The 20,203-nt window shown below is 28.4% G+C and overlaps 1 long non-coding RNA gene across 2 annotated transcripts; it reads right to left on the bottom strand.

Annotated features, from left to right (window-relative positions):
• Positions 1 to 6,428: 6,428 nt before the first annotated feature.
• LOC139426778 (uncharacterized) lies at positions 6,429 to 19,964 on the bottom strand. 2 transcript variants are annotated; one of them, XR_011637990.1, is made up of 3 exons: positions 19,122 to 19,960; positions 15,782 to 15,939; positions 6,429 to 11,484 (listed from the first exon to the last, which is right to left on the bottom strand). It is a non-coding gene; the product is annotated as an uncharacterized lncRNA (long non-coding RNA). The 2 variants fall into 2 exon arrangements; XR_011637991.1 differs by lacking the exon at positions 6,429 to 11,484 and adding an exon at positions 13,973 to 15,093 and having other exon boundaries at positions 19,122 to 19,964.
• Between the last annotated feature and the right edge of the window lie 239 nt (positions 19,965 to 20,203).

Here is a 20,203-nt window from a genome sequence, read left to right on the forward strand (position 1 = left end):
AAAAGGTGAAATAAAAGTGAGGGACCATTGTCATTTAAAGGAAGGATACATACGAGGATTAGCACACCAAGAGTGTCATTTAAATTATCGTACGACGTACTTCATTCCGCTCGTCATCCATAATTCGAAAAGTTATGATACGCATCTAATTTTGAAAAATCTTCCTGCAAACCTTTTTAAGCAAATAAAAATCATACCAGTTAACTTGGAGAAATTTACCACTATCAGTTTAGATGCGATCAAAATCATAGACGCGTACCAGTTTCTAAACACTTCTTTGGACATTTTAGTAAAAAATTTAATTGAATCTGGACACGACTTCAAAATTTTTCACAAGTTTTTCAAAGACAAGGAAAATAGTAATTTGTTGTTGAGAAAATGTTTTTTTTCCATATTCATATTTAGACGATATTAATAAACTTCAAGAGACTCGCTAACCGTCTAAAGCGTCATTTATTTAACATTTTGAATAATGAACCTATAAGTGATGATGAATATATGCATGCTAAAAATGTTTTCAAAAAATTCCGATGTAAAAATTTGCGGCGGTCTACTGTGAAATAAAAGTGAGGGTCTGTCATTTTAACGAAAGATACATAAGGGGATTCGCACACCAAGCGTGTGGTTTAAATTATCCTCACGCTTTACGAAGCTTGGAGAATCGGTACTATGTCATGATACCGATTCAATCATCTACGCTCAAGATGGAAATAATAATCCCGCACTCGGAAATTTTCTAGGGGAGTTCATGGATGAGTTAGACGGCTATACCATTACTACATTTATATCTGGTAAGCACTACTCTTTTTTTAACCGCTAAATATAATGTATATAATATTGTAAATGTCACGACGTTGCCTTGTGACAATTCTCGCCGTCAAACTTGTTAATCTTTAGCTAATTAAACAGTTGATTAAGATCCCGTGATCTCATCTCGCAATCGAATTACAATGGTCAGTTGAACTTTTAACTTTCTAGAAATTTGTCACAAGATTATGTTTGATTTGTCGACCGTCGGATGTTGAATAAGACCACGAGATCATGTTTGACTCCTTGAAATAAAATGTATAAATTAACTCCATAAAAAGAGGAAATACGCACAATACAGACAATTCAGTCCGATTTCAAGCGAGACTCTCAATACGAGCAGCTATAGGTAAGTGTGGTCATCCTCCTCCTTATATGATAGTATAATGATTAAGTAAATAAAATATAATTATAACTTTTAATTTGGATTCTTTAATTAGAAACAATACCAGTCACATTAAAAATAAACGCAGCGACGAACGGCAAAGCAAATTTTAAATTGTTGTTTTCACTGACTTTATCCTCTCTTCATCTTCACTTAAAATCTCGCCTCTCTTAATTTTTATTCACTCTTCTCTCATAATAGATAGTCATAAATAGTTACCCGGAAGTGTAACTGCAGTTCATCATTTGCTTGAATGTTCTATATAGCAAAGTGATTGATGAAGATGAAATAAATGAGCTAAATCTAACGTTCGATTATGCTGATCGAATACTATCCAGTTTTCAGATTATGCCAGTAGTAGACAAAGCATTCATCAATATATTGAACTCGATTGAGAATTTTTTTTAAAAAAATGGTAGCGGTTGGATAAATAAACAAAGAATCCATATAGATTTACATTTTAGAAATTAAAGAGTAGACTACAGAGGTGTTTGTGGTTTCATCGACCTGCCTGCTAACTAGAAAAAAAAAGTATTAATTAATGTCGATTGTATTCATCAGAATTGATTTCTTTCTTGCGTAGCAGCTTGTCTGTATCCCAGTTGAACACACACAAACAAAACTTGGAAATATAAGAGATATTTTAAAACCCAAGGGGATAAAGCTTCTAATGTCTTTCAATCAAATTGGAGAATTTGAAAAGTTAAATAAATTGTGCTTTAGTGAGGATTAAAGTCAACGCATAGAAATAGATATGCTTTCGAACAGGGAGTTATAGTTCCGAAAGTCGTACTATGGAATCGTTTAAACGTGGTGGACAAAGCCATATTACCGTTGTCCACGACCCAGTACTCCTCTTGAGAGTCCGAGACAGTTTAGTCCTCAGATGTTTATATTTTTTTCTTCACATATTCTACGTTTTGTTAAACAACGTACTTGATTTATATGAATGCGTGTATCTGTATTAATTATTATCATTATATATGTTTTTAGAAATAATGCGTATAAGAGGTGTTTTGCAAAACACCACAGACGCTAATAGAAGTTTGAATCTTCTGAAGCCGCACTGGTATGTTAGGGATGATCTGAGAAATTTTACAGACGAAGAAAATATAATTCTTTGAAACAGCGGGTTGCAATTCTGAAAATTAGGTAATATTTTTTTTAAATTCAAATTTTAATGCATTATATTTGCAATAACATTGCGACACACACAAGTACTAAATCCATATCATGATTATGTATAGATTCACGTTTCCGGGTGTAAGCCTGCCTCAATTGAATCTAACTATATAAAATATAATTTTTTTCTTATCTAGTCAAAAGAGATTCAAAAGCAATTTTATATATTTTTTTATTGATGAAACAATATTTTTAAGACGAAAATAATACGTAATTAGGTGTCTCTCTTAGTTAGACAGCTGCTTTAAGAAAATATTTTTCCCAGCAGAGTCGTAAGCTTCCTCACCACGACAAGGTGGAGACACAGAGAGGAATGTAGTTTTTAGAAATATTATTTTGAGTTTATTTTCTAGGTGTATAAGGTTCAAAACTAACTTCGTATACTTCTTTTGAAAATATATGATAAAAATACGAAATGATATGTCACTGTTACTTTGACATCTGCTTGAAGAAAGCTTCCTCAATACAAGGTGGGAACATATCAAGAAATAATGTTAGGTAATATTTTGTACCATTTTATTTTTATTTAGTCGAAAAAGGTTTAAAAGCAATTTTATTGGAAATTATAACGAAAATATTGGTGTCTCTCTTAGTTTGACATCTGTTTTAAGAAAATGTTTTTCTCAGCAGTGTCGTAAGCTTCCTCACCATAAGGTGGAGACACAGCGAGGAATGTAGTTTTTAGAAATATTATTTTGAGTTTATTTTCTAGGTGTATAAGGTTCAAAACTAACTTCGTATACTTCTTTTGAAAATATATGATAAAAATACGAAATGATATGTCACTGTTACTTTGACATCTGCTTGAAGAAAGCTTCCTCAATACAAGGTGGGAACATATCAAGAAATAATGTTAGGTAATATTTTGTACCATTTTATTTTTATTTAGTCGAAAAAGGTTTAAAAGCAATTTTATTGGAAATTATAACGAAAATATTGGTGTCTCTCTTAGTTTGACATCTGTTTTAAGAAAATGTTTTTCTCAGCAGTGTCGTAAGCTTCCTCACCACAAGGTGGAGACACAGAGGAATGTAGTTTCTAGAAATATTTTGTGTTATTTTTTGAGCTGTATAAGGTTAAAAGTCAACTTTGTATTTTTTTCTTTTTGGAAATATAGGATAAAAATACGAAATGTGATGTCTTAGTTTGACATCTGATTGAAGAAAGTGTTCACCTCAGCCGTGTCGTAAGCTTCCACATTAGAAGGTTGGGCCAAATCAAGAAAAGTAATTTTTGGTAATACTTAGAACCATTATTTCTTTAATTAGTCAACAAAAAAAAGGTTCGAAACCAATTTTATTTGAAATTGATGACGAAAATAATACATAATTAGGTGTCTCTTAGTTTGACATCTGCTTTAAGAAAATGTTTTTCCCAGCAGTGTCGCAAACTTCCTCACCACGACAAGGTGCAAAGGAATGTAGTTTCTAGAAATATTTTGTGTTATTTTTTCAGCTGTATAAGGTTAAAAGTCAACTTCGTATTTTTTCTGTTTGGAAATAGAGGATAAAAATACAAAATGAGATGTCTCTCTTAGTTTGATATCTGCTTGAAAAAAGTGTTCTCATCACCAGTGTCATAAGCTTCCTCAATACAAGGTGGGAACATATCATGAAATGTAATTTTTGGTAATATTTTGTACCATTATCTCTTTATTTAGTCAACAAAAAAAAAGGTTCGAAATCAATTTTATTGGAAATTATGACGATAACAGTACATAATTAGGTGTCTCTCTTAGTTTGACATCTGCTTTAAGAAAATGTTTTTCCCAGCAGTGTCGTAAACTTCCTCACCACGACAAGGTGGAGACACATAGAGGAATGTAGTTTTCAGAATTAATATTTTGTGTTTCTTTTCTGGTTGCATAAGGTTCGTATATATATATTTGAAAATATATGATAAAAATACAAAATGAGATGTCTCTCTTACGTTGACATCTGCTTGAAAAAAGTGTTCTCATCACCAGTGTCATAAGCTTCCTCAATACAAGGTGGGAACATATCATGAAATGTAATTTTTGGTAATATTTTGTACCATTATCTCTTTATTTAGTCAACAAAAAAAAAGGTTCGAAATCAATTTTATTGGAAATTATGACGATAACAGTACATAATTAGGTGTCTCTCTTAGTTTGACATCTGCTTTAAGAAAATGTTTTTCTCAGCGGTGTCGCAAACTTCCTCACCACGACAAGGTGGAGACACATAGAGGAATGTAGTTTCTAGAATTAATATTTTGTGTTATATAAGGGTTGCATATATATAAATTTTTTTTTTTTGAAAATATGATAAAAAATGAAATGTCTTAGTTTAATATCTGCTTGAAGAAAGTGTTCTCACCAGCAGCGTCGTAAGCTTCCTCAATACAAGGTGCGAACATATCAAGAAATGTAATTTGTTGTACCATTATGTTCAAAAGGTTTAAAAGCAATATTATTGGAAATTATGACGAAAATAATGGTGTCTTTCTTAGTTTGACATATGCTTTAAGCAAATGTTTTCTCAGCAGTGTCGTAAACTTCACCACAAGGTGGAGACACATCGAGGAATGTAGTTTCTAGAGGTATTATTTGTGCTTCTTTTCTAGCTGTACAAGGTTGAAAGTCAACTTCATATATTTTTTTTTTAGAAATATATGATAAAAATACGATATGTGATGTCTTAGTTTGACATCTGCTTGAAGAAACTGTCCACCTCAGCCCTGTCGTAAGCTTCCAAATTAGAAGGTTGAGGCACATCAAGAAATGTAATTTTTGGTAATATTTTGAACCATTATTTCTTCATTTATTAAAAAAAAAAGTTCAAAACCAATTTTATTGGAAATTATGACGAAAATAATACATAATTAGGTGTCTCTCTTAGTTTGACATCTGCTATAAGGAAATGTTATCCTCAGCAGTGTCGTAAGCTTCCTCACCACGACAAGGTGGAGACACATCGAGGAAGATCTATAGTAACAGATCTTAATAAATGCATTTAGACTTTTTGGACTTATTTGAAGAAAAAATCATTCACTAGGGATTATTATTAATATTTGAGCTCGGAAAAATAAAAAGTGTTATATAAAAATTTGAGATTTAAATATCAAATTTCGACTCTTAAAGGAGCATGTTTTTTTCTTTTTATAAACATTTCTGGCATGGATTCTAAAAACACATATTAAGGGCGGGGAAGACGAATCACATAACGTAAATATTAGTAGATAAGATATAAATAATTTTGAAAATTGTGTACATGCGTTTGAGACGCCCTTTTTCTTCAATACTAATTTATAACATATTTAAATGTTAAAAAGTTCCACAAAAAAAGTTCTACAAAAATATTCTAAGTTCAAATATATTCTGTAGTGCATATAGTCCTCTAAAAAGGTAATAATAAATCCAGAACGTTTACACGTGAGTGCAGTTAACGAGGATATGTCAACGATTTCGGTGCCGGGTAAGACAAATATCGTCATGGTTCTATTTTTATTTAACCAAAAGATAATAATAATTTTTAACAATTACTAGTTTTAACACTATTTTTCAATTTTCAAAAATAATAATTTTCAAATAAAATAATAACATTAAAGATATTTAGATTTATTATAATTAATCTATTATAATTAATTAACTTATTAATTAATAAATTTATTATTTTACTCACTTTGGTTTTAAAATTTAGGAGAATTTATATTATGTAGTTGAGTCATAACTCTAACATTGAAAATATGTAAATATATACAGATTATTCTTTTAACTTGAACTCTATTTTTTTTTAAAAAAATATAAATTATTTTCAAAAAGAATAATATGCGAGAGATCATATATCCAGTGGTTTAAGGCGTGACCATGAAGAATAGAGGCCGGTAGAATATATTCAATAACTATGAGTACAAAAACCAACTGTTAAACTTGCTGTTAAAAAAAAAATCATGCAAGTCGCAGAAATGCCACCACATAGTTGAAATTAGACGTACTAAAAGGACCATTTTCGATTGTTAATTTAAACAAGGTTTTTTAAAAATATTAATTATTTCGGAAATTATTGCAATTGTTAGAGAATTACTTGCTAACTTTTTTTTTTTTTTACGTTATTTTGCTGAGCAAAATTTTTAAAACTGAAAAATTGTTAAGTACGAAGGTGTGTAGAATAAGGTAAAATGTGTAAATGGAATAAAATAAAAAAATAATTTTTAAAAAAAATCAACATAAAAGGTTGTGATAGCCTTATTACGAACACTGGCTACCCATTGGTCAAATGGTTTTTCTTTGTGGATGGACTCCGTTAAACGCAATAACATCTCTAATCATGGGTTGCAAAAACTGTCTCCATTGATGTTTGTCGTCGGATTGATTTTCATATCCTGCCTATGCACGTGTTTCAAGTCGTCATGAAATACTTTTCCTTCTTCAGCATTTATATTTATATTAAAATCACCGTATAAAATTTATATCATATTAAAGCCAGTAATTATACGTTAAGAATAAAAAGAATATTAAAATACTTCAAATTAATATTATGTAAATACATCACAAATGCTTGCTAGTGAAAATAAACCGCAGTGGTCGCCATAGTAACGCATGCAATGACGACACATGAGCATTGTTTACTATAACTCTTGAACACATTTGACAAGTGTGTGGACGTCATCAAATCCTAACTAAGACCCATTTTGCCGAAGGGTAAAATTAAAAAAGATTTTACTTTTTGTTCAAAAAATTTTAGCTGTTAATAAAAAAAAAATTATATAAACGTGGGCCGATCACCTAATGGAATTCAACAACAGAGTTGAAAATTGACTTGCTAAAAGGGGCCATTTCATTTCCTAAGCTTAGCGCAAAGTTTTTTTTTATTTTTTTTTCATGCGGAAATTTCAATAAATTTAAAAGCTATTTTAATTTTACGTTTTTTCGCAATTGTTTTCCATTTTCCTTTGTATTAAATAACGTCTATTTATAAATTATAGTCGAAAAATCTCTCCTGGTGTTCATTTTACAAGCTCACGCTTGACTTGATGACTAAAGCAACAAAATAAATTAATAAAAACACGCAAAATAAAACAGATAAGACAGTGATATAAATCGAAACATTTATTTCGAAATTTTCTAAAAAATTTCAAGAGAGAAAAACCGTTTGCAATTTGAACTGTTTAAGGTTATCTTTATAGATTAACTAAAATTACTGCTCATTTATTTTTTATTATTGTGTCACATATTTCTAAGTTTAGGTCTTCTTCTCAAGTAGTTTTCAAATGCAATCATGGGGGTTGGTGAGCGAAGCAAGCAGGAAGTGGAATATCCTTGCATAATAAATTATGCTATTATTAATTTAAGTAAATATGGGAGTCTACTCCTATGCTTGAACTTCTTAACAAAATTTGAGTAATTAATGCATATAGAAATGATCTATCACATGTTTTGCTATTAAAATTAACAGCATTGAAACACAATACTGCCGTGTAAAGGAAAAAATCAACCTAAGCGACAAAAAATTATATAATGCAGTTATAATACTCTTATATATATAATACTTTAATACTTAATTATATATAATACTTTAATACTTAATTATATATAATACTTTTATAATGCAATTATTATTATTTTTCCTTCAATTGAAAATCAATTTTTTTACTGGTGCTCTGAAATTCTATTTTAGAAATGATAGCATTAACGGAAAAGAAAAAATAACAAGGAACAGGATGCTTGACAACAAGCCGCTTATCTCAAAATCTAGTTCGTCATGTTGCAACCACGCTTTTTTTTTTATATTATATATATGCAATTATACATATATATATAATTGCATGGCAAAATAGAACTCCCCAGCAGCGAGTTCTGAAAAACATCTGCCTATATTAGGTTTCCGCTCTGACATCTGCAAAGAATAAGCTATCAGACATCTGTTACAAAATTAACCTCCCATAACGACAGATTAACATAATCGTTTACCGGAAAAGCAGTATGCATTTATTTAGACTCAGAATAATTTTTGAATACAACATGCATTTAAGAAAATACAAAGAAAAAAAGTAGTTAAACTTGTTTGGAATTTTGTAACAATCAGGGTTAAGATTACTTCGAAATTTATATTACCAAAGCCGCATATTGAAACGGAAAAAGTGCACAAAATAGAAGGTTTTTGTAACTTTCAGTTCTGAATATTTAAAAAAAAGGTTTTTTAACAAGCTCATTTACTTAGTTGGTGAATTGTTTTATGATCAACTGAAAATAAAACATATGCATTAAATATTTTTAGAAATACAGCTACCATGTTTTTCAAGAATTGATGTGAATATTCATACTTTGAAGCCTTACGCTTGAAAACCTTGCAAAAAGAGAAGGGAAAAAAATCATAGCAACATTTTTGTTGCAAATTATAAGTATTTTAGGCATAATTTTATAAATTAAACAAAAATTATGATGTAAATGTTAAAAAAAATTGTATTTTAATTTTTAAAAAAAATCCTATTTTTATTTTAAAAATCATGATTTTTGTTATCTCTTGATCATTGGTTACAACAATCTTAGCAAAAATTCATATTAAATTGTTTAAGAAAAAAAAAAAAAAACCACGCAACTGAAAGGTTATTTATAACATTTTGCTTTTCGGCCTCTCGTATAAAACTGTAACTAAAAATTGAAAATTAAGATTTCAGCAATAAAACTTTCCTAACTTTTGTTCTCAGTGATCAGAAATACAATAACGCAGAAAAATAGAAATGTATACAATTAGCGGTTACGAAATTCAAATTATGGAGTTCAATTTTATGGAGTATATACTATTTAATTCTATATAGGTATACATTAATAAAATTACGGATGAAATTACCAATAGAAAAAGTAACGCTTAGATAAGGTATGTAGGTAGGTACTTTAGTAACGTCGTACTGGAGCTGCACAATGGGCCATTGTCGACGTTCTGGGAAACATCCCTGAGGATGATCCGAAGACATACAATCGCAATTTTGATTTTCAGCAGAGAGGATTGCTCCCTTGTTTTGGTACCCCGACGATATGCGAACGAAGTCGAGCACTTTATTGTAGTATAGTTAAACGAGGACCGATACCGCGCACCATCGGTCCCTACGCAGGCTGATTAAAGTGATCCACCCACCCGCTTGCTGACCGCAGCCAATCATGCTCGACTTCGGTATTCTACTGAGAACCGTGTCTTAATGATCAGTCCACTGAGGGACAACGCTTAGATAGGGATACTAAATTAAAAATTAAATTGATTACTTGGAATCAGTTATAGTTTTTGGTTAAATTAGAACTAGCCCTTATCTATCATTCTGCATTTGAACCACTAAAACCTTTTGCTCACAAAATTTCAGTTTAAGTTCGTGTTACCTTGTTTTCCTATTAGGACTTGTTAGAAGGAGAATTTCTTTTTCATTCCATTTTTTTTTTTTTTTTTTTTTTGGTGCCTAAAAATTCTTTCTTAGACCTATTATATCTCTCTGTTAGTAGAATTGTATTATCTATTATAATTATTTATTATAGTATAATAGTTTTAGGAATATAGAAAAATATCGTTGATAATATATTAGCGTACTCTAGTTAGGGTAAAAATAATTGTGTTTTAAACAAATAATTACAAAATAAAAACGTAATTTTAATTATTTGTAATAATTGGGAATCTGTATAATCGTTATAATTACGGATAAATACTAAAAGTTGTCACCTCTGCAATATCTCAAACTAATGCTTCAATTAAATACAGCATTTTACATTTAAATATCTACTAGTAACAAAAGTATATTAAAAGTATCTACCAGTAATCTCAATTAAAGAGGCTTTTTTTTAAGACAGAAAATTACTTATGTATTAGTTGAGAAAATAGATTGAAAGATGACTAAAATTTTGGCGAATTAAAGATTTTTATAAAATAAAACAATTCAATTTAATATTCTTTTCTGTTGTAAAAGATAATAATTAATACAACTTACTAGAAGGTTAGGGATTAGTAGACACATCTCTCAAGCATAAAAAAGTGAAATACCACTATATTTAAAAGTGAATATTAACAAAACGATTCTGAAAATTCCTGAACAATAATTTAAAAGATCCCTGCAATCCACAAAAAATAAGCACCTTTTAAGCATTTTTAAGAACTTAAAAAAATATTTCAATCACTTTTTCTTTTTTAAAAAAGGGAAAGAAAATCATAATTAGGATATGCACAGTAAAAAAATTTTCTTTCTTCTGTTTAAAATAAATTTACAAACATAAAATCACCAAAATGTAAAAATATTTTCAACGACTTTACATAATTGTGACAAAAAATAACTAATTTCTGATAAATATTTGAAATAAAAATAGTGAAAATCATGAATTTTTTTTTTCGTAACTTTATGACAGCACTCGACAGGGCTAAGAAAAAATATATTTTTTAAAAATTAAACACTTTTTACAAACCCCCAATTGAAAAAAACATCTCTAAGGATATTTAAAAACGAAAAACAAAATTACGTACTTTTAAGCAATTTTTAAAAACGTTATGCACCCTGTATTATTATTTAGTATGTTTCAGTAAAAATATAAACCTACATAAAGGGCGAAATTAGCAGACGCCACATGGCGACTAAATAAAGCGGACACCAAAAAAATTGCTATCGAACACCCCAACTCTTGGTCATTTGACACTCCTTAGTTCTCCGAAAAGCACCCTACATAATGTGCATAAAAAAAGGTCATTTTTATTAACTTCTGTTTATTTTTTTAATTACATGTTTGACAAGTTGTACGGTATGGAATTTCTCATAAAGAATCTTTAAATTGGCTTTAAGTACAACAAAATTCCATTCTAATTTTTTTTTCAACAATCCATTAAAATAATGGATTTTATCTCATTATGATCTAACGTGATATTTTTTGACGACTTTTCCTGCTCCTTTTTATGAATTATTGATGAAAGGAAACTCCTCAAGGCATAGATGTTTGATTAACTTTCTTAGCTGAAAGATGAAACAGGAATAAAAAAGGTAGGTGTTGCATTTCGCCCTTGGCGCACCCGTACCAAATGGTAATGAAGAGCGAAGAATGACAAAAATAATATGACGTAGATGTCTGGCGTAGAATGAAGTAAATAGATCTTTTCAAATAACATTTCGCGGAAAAGATTTATCTGCAAAAATATACATAGAAAAAAGGAAAAATCAAGTGCAAAAGAAAGAAAAAAATATAGAGATAAATGATGCTGAAAGCAACAGTTGCAGAAATCCTAACCTTATTACTTTATGGGGTGATTGTGAGTCCAAGTCAAAATTCCGGAAAAATTTCAAAAAAAAAAAAAAAAAAACANAAAAAAAAAAAAAAAAAAAAAAAAAAAAAAAAAAAAAAAAAGACCGTTTCTATTGAAAAATTAAAAAATAATTTAAACAAGTTTTTTTTTTCCTTTTCTGAGCATTTCTTAGTTTGATTAAAATATATTTAAAATTTTACGCATACCTATACCATTTACACATACCTACGACGACCTGGAGAAGTAATTAATATTTACAAATATGTCTTTCTTTCTTAAGTTTATGACTATAACAACTATTTACTGATTAAAAATGAATATTAATCATGAATATAAGCTTATAAAGTATCCCTCTGGCTCTCCCTTACAAACAAATAAAATAAACTGTGTTTTTAAGCTCCACTTTTGAAAATTTGATTTCCGGAAGCTTTTGTGATCAAGGATTTTTTGAAACGTCTGAACCTTCGATCTCCGGAAACTTCCGGATCACTGTTAGCAAAAATTCCGGAAATCCGGATTTTTTCCGGAGCACAATCAGCCCTGAAGAGACTTAATTTTTCGGACACAGTTATATTTTATTCTGGTTCAGAAGTTTAAAATTGGTAATGAAAAAAACTCTAATAAAATTTTTCTTTTTTTTATAATCATTATTTTTCCTTAAAATATATGATAAAATAATATATATGTTACTGTGAATGACCGTAATCGGTGGTTGTTGACTTCCACTGCATGCTCACAATCACATAGTCGCGTCAGTAGAAGATCGAAATATACTACTACCTAGGTAAAGTTAAAGTGCCACTGTCATGGATACCCGGCCTATACTGATGTATTTTTAAGGTCAAGTACCACTGCCCAGTATGCATTCAACTGGTACTCCAATGTTTTTTCATAATCTATCTGCAGATATTAAAATATCGAATAAATATCACAGCTTTCCATCATGGGATAGGAAAAAATCCAGTAGAAATGCAAAATAATATACAATTCATGATGATAATTGCACAATATGCTAATATTTTGTGAACAGGGAATTTAATGGTTATCAAAATGGAAAAACTGCAATATTTTAAATTTATGATTGGCATTAAATATACTTGAAATAATGATAGGTGTTATGTTTACTCACAATTTTCAATAATAATGGGCATTTAATTCATCAAAGATAGTTATAGGATTCTTTAATTAATTTAAAAATGGAACATTTTAGAACAAAAAAAAGTTTTAAACTGATTTCTTTAAATGAGGATCGCTTTATTATGCATTATAGCAATACTTTTTAAATATTCAAGCAAGCAATCTATGCAAAGACCCAATTCAATAGGAATTTCTTAGGAAATTTACTAAATTTTCTAAAATGTACAAAAACCAGAATTTTTTTATCAGACCAGTAGACCGCACAAAATCCAGTAGAGTGGGCAGGTATGTAATATCAACGAAAAAATTAATATCAAATCGGATATAACAAATATTTCGGACATTAACCAAAGCGACTATGTGATTGTAAACACAAAATTTTATGTTAATATTATTTTTACAATACTTTAAAAAAAAAAATTTTAAATAATTTTTAAGTAATTTTATATTGTTACTAGTTTATATACTTTGAATTTGGTTTTAGCTGCCTTGTGTGCTGCTCCAATTTGAATTAGTGTAGTAATGGTTATTTAATTTTCTTACCTCCTGTTTAATAATTTTGACTTAAGAATTTGAATTTATATATGTGATTGTTAACATTCACCGTTGAAAGTCGACATTCTCTTGATTTCAGTCATTCACAAGTAACATACATATTTTTCAAAACAATTTAGAAGCAACATCTTTAATGAAGTAATTTTAATGCAAACAGTGGAAAGAAAAAAACAGCCTTAGGCCACCAGATTAATTCCAGTCTTGCCCTTTACAGTGTAATCATTTAGCATTTAATAGAAATAAAAATAAAAAAATAAATAAATAAAAAAAATTGGAGCATCCCATTTGTAATCAAGCAACAAGAATGAGATTACACAGGAAATGCAGAGAAAATATTAATTAACTGTTAAGACTATTTAAAAGAGAAATATAAAAAAAATAACAGATTTGCAGAAAAATAAGGCTTATTCAACAAGGAATTGTTTTATGAAAATAAATTTAAATGAAACTAATTTATTTGTAAATTAGAGAAATAATTATTTAATAATGCATAAGTCAGGGGGAAAAAATCATATCTTTAATCAGTTACAATTTAAATTCAGATTTTAATAAGCAAGCAAACAAATAGTTGTTTTTTTTAATAAAACAATTTGCAGTGCATTGTTAAAAAAATAATACTATTATATTTAGAAAATAATATTTTATACCATTTTCCACTTTGGAAAAAAAAAAGCAGGTCATGATATGAATAAAAAAATACTATAATGACTGAAGTCAGTAACAAAAGCTAGTTTTAATCTTTTTTTTATTCATAAGAATATGCAGATAATAAACAACAAAATTAGAAATAAATTATTATATCACTTAAAAAAATCACCACTGAAACGTTTCATGACTAGAAGACAAAAAATGACATCGATATTGAATTAAAACACTATATTTACTTCTTTTTAAGTTATATATAACAAATAGCACATATTGGTAATATTTTACATCACTTGATAACACTAAAAATGAGATCAAAATTTATTTTTCAGTTTTTGAAAAACTTTTATATCCTTTTCAGTTAAGAAATAACTCAGTTATGCATTTTACAATATGTTATGAATTAATGGATATATTTCATACCTAAAATAAGTTAAATAATCCCATTATATTTATTAGTCCTTAAGTTTTCTATGCGTTATTCGTGAAATAGCATAATAACTAAAATGTTATACTTTGAAAAAATATACTTAATAAGCCTTGTTAAACTTGGACATTAAATTAACCTTGATAACCTTAAATTAGCCTTGTTAACATTAAATTATCAGATTTCAATTCAATACAAGGTTAAAATCAAAGGTGTACTTTAATATTATAATTACTACAAATATATCAAAATGAATAAGTGATTAAAATTTAGTTTTCAGTTTTAGAAGAAGAAGAAAATTTCCTCTTTAGTTAAAAAAGATAATAGTTAAAATTTTGCTTTATGATATGCATTAGTAGATACATTTCACACATAAAAAAATTAAATTATCAAGCTATATTTATTAATAGATATTAAGAAGAGTTTTATAAATTATTCATTTGAGAAATAGATATGCATTGTAATTAATAGGTCTCATTACAAAGTGAAATCAATCATTGCATTTTTTATAAAAGTGCAAAATTTTAGATGTCATAATTATTACTACAAATCTATTCAAATACATAACACTGGAGCCACTCTTAAAAAAATTTCAAGACTGAACTTACTTTTTGACCAATTTACATGGTCAAAAAATAAGCTCAAGCAAATACACCAAAATTTTTCAAAAAATTTATAGCTCTCTTTTCATAATGGTTCACATATTATATCTATGGTGATTAGTTTTCCTAAGAAAAAAAACCATTTCTTTGGTCAGTTAATATTTTTACTGGAAGCAAAAAAAAATAATAATTAATACCTAACATTTTGTGTCTTTTTAGACCAAGTCATTCATACCTCTACATTTTATTAATTTCATCATCAATAATATTTTATCATAGATATTTACATTTCAATTTTTTTTAAATTATCTTAACTTTGCCCTGCATCTCAAAATGTGCCTGGGGGAAACAAACTAAAAAAAACATTCAGATTCCTTGATATAAATTTTGTTTACACAAGATTTTGAATTTCAATCAAAGTCTTGCATTATGTTGAACATCATCATTCGATCGTTTTGAAATAATTGTGAAAAATAACATGTTTTTATAGAGGAATAATAAATGTTTTTTTCATTTTAACATGAAGTGTTTGTTACAATCTTCTTTAAGGATAAAGGAAATGAAATTTTTTTCTAAAAACTTAATTTTAAGAACGAATTGAAAATAAATATTAATTCGAAGAAGGAATTCAATCCTCAATCCAAATTTCAATTCTCAAGACTAAAGAAAACACCCAGATTTCTCAAATTATATAACTATCGATCGTCATACATTTTACCTTACCATTTAAAAAAAAATTTAAATGAATAAAAACTAACACTTAAGTTTTATTTTACGAAAATTTTTAAACTTTTAAAAAGAGAACAAGTCTTACCATTCCAGAAACTCCGCTATCTTAACAACAAGCAAGAATCATAGAGGTACTAAACAACTCCACGTCAGACACCACTATGACACCAACGCCCAAACAAGCTCTGACGAAAGATGGTTACTTTTTGGAAGCGGTATTTTGTACGTGTTATTGAGTCATACCTATCAAAAAAATAACATGTTACTTCCAAAGGCCTGTTCCAAAATGCTTGACAAAAATATTAATTCAGTTATCTAGTCAAAACTGTATTTTTCTACCCTATTTTATCATATTAAAACTGTCTTTTACCCATCTTTGCACAGTTAAAAATAACAAAAAAACGAAGAGGTCACATCCAAACCACTTCTACGAAGCTATGCCACGCCCAAACAATCAATATTGTCTGAAACAGGTATTTTGTACGCGTTATTGAATCAACCGTTCCCTATTTGAATTATAGCTAGTACTTCTTTTTAGTACTTCTCTACTACTACCTGCATTCCTTTAGGATTATTATTTTTTCAAGTACAGAAGATAATTTTTCAAAACCAAAGTAATCGGCTATTTCTTTACGATTAACATATTAACAAAATGTTCTTACTTGAAGCTACAATAATTGTATATTTTGAAAGCAGAATGCTGAGAGTTTTTTGTGGAAAACATTGAGATTAGGAAGAAAAAAAATTAACAACTGTATTTTTAATACAATTACTGAAAATACTGTATTCTATTTTACTCATTTTCAACGACTTGAGATATTTAAAAATAAAACTTTTATTGAAACATATTTTAAGTATCGAGAATCAAATAAATGAATAAATTAATTCTTGAAATTTAAAAATGCGATGAAATGAATTTTTAAAACTCAGAAACTATTTCCTCTCTTGCGTTAGCATTTTGTATTTTGTCATTTAAAATTACATTGTTTAAAATAACGGAAGGAAAAAAAATCGATGAATATGATTTAAATATTTTTCGATCATAATAAATAATAAAATATAATAGATCATAATAAATTGTAAAAAAATTACAAATAACTATTGGAACTATTCTATGCTTGGAATTATCTTTTGGTAAAGGAGTTTAATAGTTGTATTATTCACTAAAAATTTCCTGGAGACTTAGTAAAATATGCAAAATTGAAATTTAAGTACTTAAACTTAAAACTACCAGAGTATCAGGCCCGAGAATATTGGGTAAAGTGGAGGGCCCTATTTATCATAAAAATATTAATATGTTTTCAAATTAAGTAAGTAACGAAACATAATGAAATGAAACAATGTTTTATAAATTAATTTTTATACATGACAATTTATGCTTGCACAACATGTACTGATAAAAATAAAATTAGTGCACTAAAAATTACAACTTTTTAATTTATATCATAAAACGAATACTTCAAAAATAAGTTTCAAAAATTACCATACACATATTGTTTAAATAAGTGTTATAGTAAATTTTGTGAAGAAAAATTTTTCATTTTAAAAAAAAGTTACTAGTCATATCATTGAAAGAAAGAAGTTATGTCATTCTTGATAATTATGTCTAAATTATTAAGCCTTTATTTCACATAACTGATTGTTTGACGAATTTAAGCAGTTGAAAAAATTCTTAGGAGTCACAGTCGGAGTTTTTCGGATTAGGTGGGGTTCTTAAATAATATCGATCAAAGAAAATAAGGTGAGCAGCCCCAAGAAGACTCTGATGACTTTTGGATTATATATTGACTGCGGCTATCCCCGCACGTTATTAGGTTCAAATATTCAAATCTGTCATTAAAATAAAATAAGTAAAAAACAAAACAAAAAAAACAAATAATGTATATTAAAAAAAAAACATTTTTTAAAGTCAATTAATTCCTTCTTAGGTCAACAAAATTTTTTATAGGTTTACGCTACTAATGTTCAACTCCGTAGCCTTGTAATTTTGAACCCAATCCAGGAGACAAGGGAACTCCTGGATCGAGTATTGAGAGAAATTTGCCTTCGTGGAGGACTTTCTGATGGAGCTAGCCCGCATTTGCGTTACACGGAGAGGAAGACTACGAGAACCTCCCACGGTTAGTCTGACTCTAACCCATGATTCGCCTACCACTGAAGATATTTCACGTCAGCACTGTGGACAGTGCAAGCCGGATGCGGAATTCGTATCTACTGGGATTCGAACCCTAGAAAAGTGTTTTGTAAGTTAGAAATTATCACTGATGTTATCTTAAAAATATGTGAAAAACTTAGTCGCTTATAGCAAAATTTAAAACAATGACTAACGCTCAACCAATCAGAAAATTCCATTTATATTTTTTTCGCTCATCCCTATTTAATTAATAAGTTGATATTTGAAAAAAAAAAAACTATATTAACATCATCATATTAACATCAACTATATTAACATCACTAGTTTGAAAAAATGTATTTGAACTTGAGTTAATGAATAAAAAGTATTTTATTAACGATTGAAAATTTGAACAAGGTATAGGGAGAGTGTGAACTAATCCTAGGAATTTAATAAATAAATAAATGAAAGATTTATTTATTTAGAAAGAGAACCCACAGCGAGAGAGAGTACCTAGTTTCAGCTATAGTAGAAATAATTGCATTAAAAAAAATAATAATTAAATAATGTATCTTTCTCTTCAAACGATGTTGAATTTGATTTATAATGGTTCATAGTTCAGTTCATCAAGAATTCTAATCTTACGTTAAAAGAAATGTATTAGCCACATCTACCTAAGCAATGAAAAGATATGCAAAATGGTAATGAAAAGAAAGAAGTAAAACAATTTTTCAATTGTAAAATACTACAAGTAATTTCATAAAACATTAACATCGAATTGGCCTCGAAATGTTTTATATTAAAAGAGGGTAATTTAATTTAATTTTTATATTGTTCAGAAGCCGTTAAAAATTATTATGTTTTAATATTCAGGCATTTTATTTCAATAACCAAATAAAGTATACTCTCGATATCTCAAAGTTGAAGGGACGCTAAAAAAATTCGAGATAGCGAGGTTTTCTGACTGTAAGTTAAGAACTAAATATGTTCTAAAAAGTAGAAAAGTATATTCTAAAATACTCTAAAAAGTAGAGTCGTGAAAGATAAGAATAACTACCAATATATATGTGCGTAATGCTAGTTGACTATAAGTCTAAATAGGACAATTATAATTTTATTTTTAAAAGTAACACAAAAATAATAATGCATTAAAGAGGAAAGAATTGGCTTACAATAAATTTACTTTGTAATTTTTCCAAATAACGGAATTATTCTTCATGCATGAAATGCCGGAAACAGATGTTTCGAATATCCGTTTTTCTCTCTTTTCTGATTCAAATAAATAAATAAATAAAAAGATTTAATATTTTACCTGAGGAAGTGGAAGTTGCATGTCTGGTGTTGCATGGTATACTGCTTGGCAAACTAGTAATTAATAACAACAGCTGTGTGAAGAAATGAACACTAACTGCGTAGCAAGGGGGAAACAGTGAAAGATGGAACAACCATTGATTTCCAGCGTTCTTTTTCGTAGTCTGGAAGGCTCTGTAGTCGCCACGCGGAACTATTTTGCGACGAATTTTATATCTGACCTGAATTATCAACAACTACTTATGACTATTAGGTCAAGACTGTTAAGCAAGCGCCCTTTTTGTTTAGTTTGAAAATGGCGCAAGACCTCAATATTAAAAAAAGTCTCAGTTTAGAGAAAATGAAAAGCATTTGTGGTCTAAATTTTTAATATTTTAAAACTCACTCCAATGCTGCATATCTGTGCTCTTTTTAATCATTTGTAAAAGATCAGAATAAAGCATTGATTTTGATAATTTTCATCTTCGTAGAAAAATGTGTCCAAATTTGCGATTTTTTTTTAAAAAAAAGTTTAATGGCTTTTGAAATATTTTAGTTATTCATCCGTTCTAAAGCGCAGATAAATCTATACAGCAAGATGGCATGTAAGGCTTTAAATTATAGCTTTTCTTCAAATGTAAAGTACATAAACTGTGGCTCTTTTTATTTTCCTTTGCGAAAGAAATTCTAAAAACCTTGTTAACGCATCTAGAATAATAAGCTTCAGAGAAATGGAACACAGAGAATATTCAGAATACTTGTAGTATCCTGAACTACCCGAGAATTTTGGTAACTATATTCATAAAACTTGACCGTATGCTCGTGAAAAAATGAAACCTTTACTTTCATAAAAAAAAATAGACTCTCAATACTTTTTGAGAATAAACTATGCAAAATATTTTCATTGTGTAAGTCGTACTATATTAAATTTTAAAAAAAAATGTTTTTTTAGAAATAATGAGAAACAATTATGAATAAATATGGTTTTAAAGTGATGTTAAATAGCAAATATATTAATGATTTTTATATTTAATTATTCCCAGGTTGCAATTTGTATTATTTAAATAATGAATATGATTAATCAAAAGGCAGTAATTGTACTGC

The sequence above is a fragment of the Parasteatoda tepidariorum genome, chromosome 10 (assembly GCF_043381705.1).
Source record: "Parasteatoda tepidariorum isolate YZ-2023 chromosome 10, CAS_Ptep_4.0, whole genome shotgun sequence".
Lineage (NCBI taxonomy): Eukaryota > Metazoa > Arthropoda > Arachnida > Araneae > Theridiidae > Parasteatoda > Parasteatoda tepidariorum.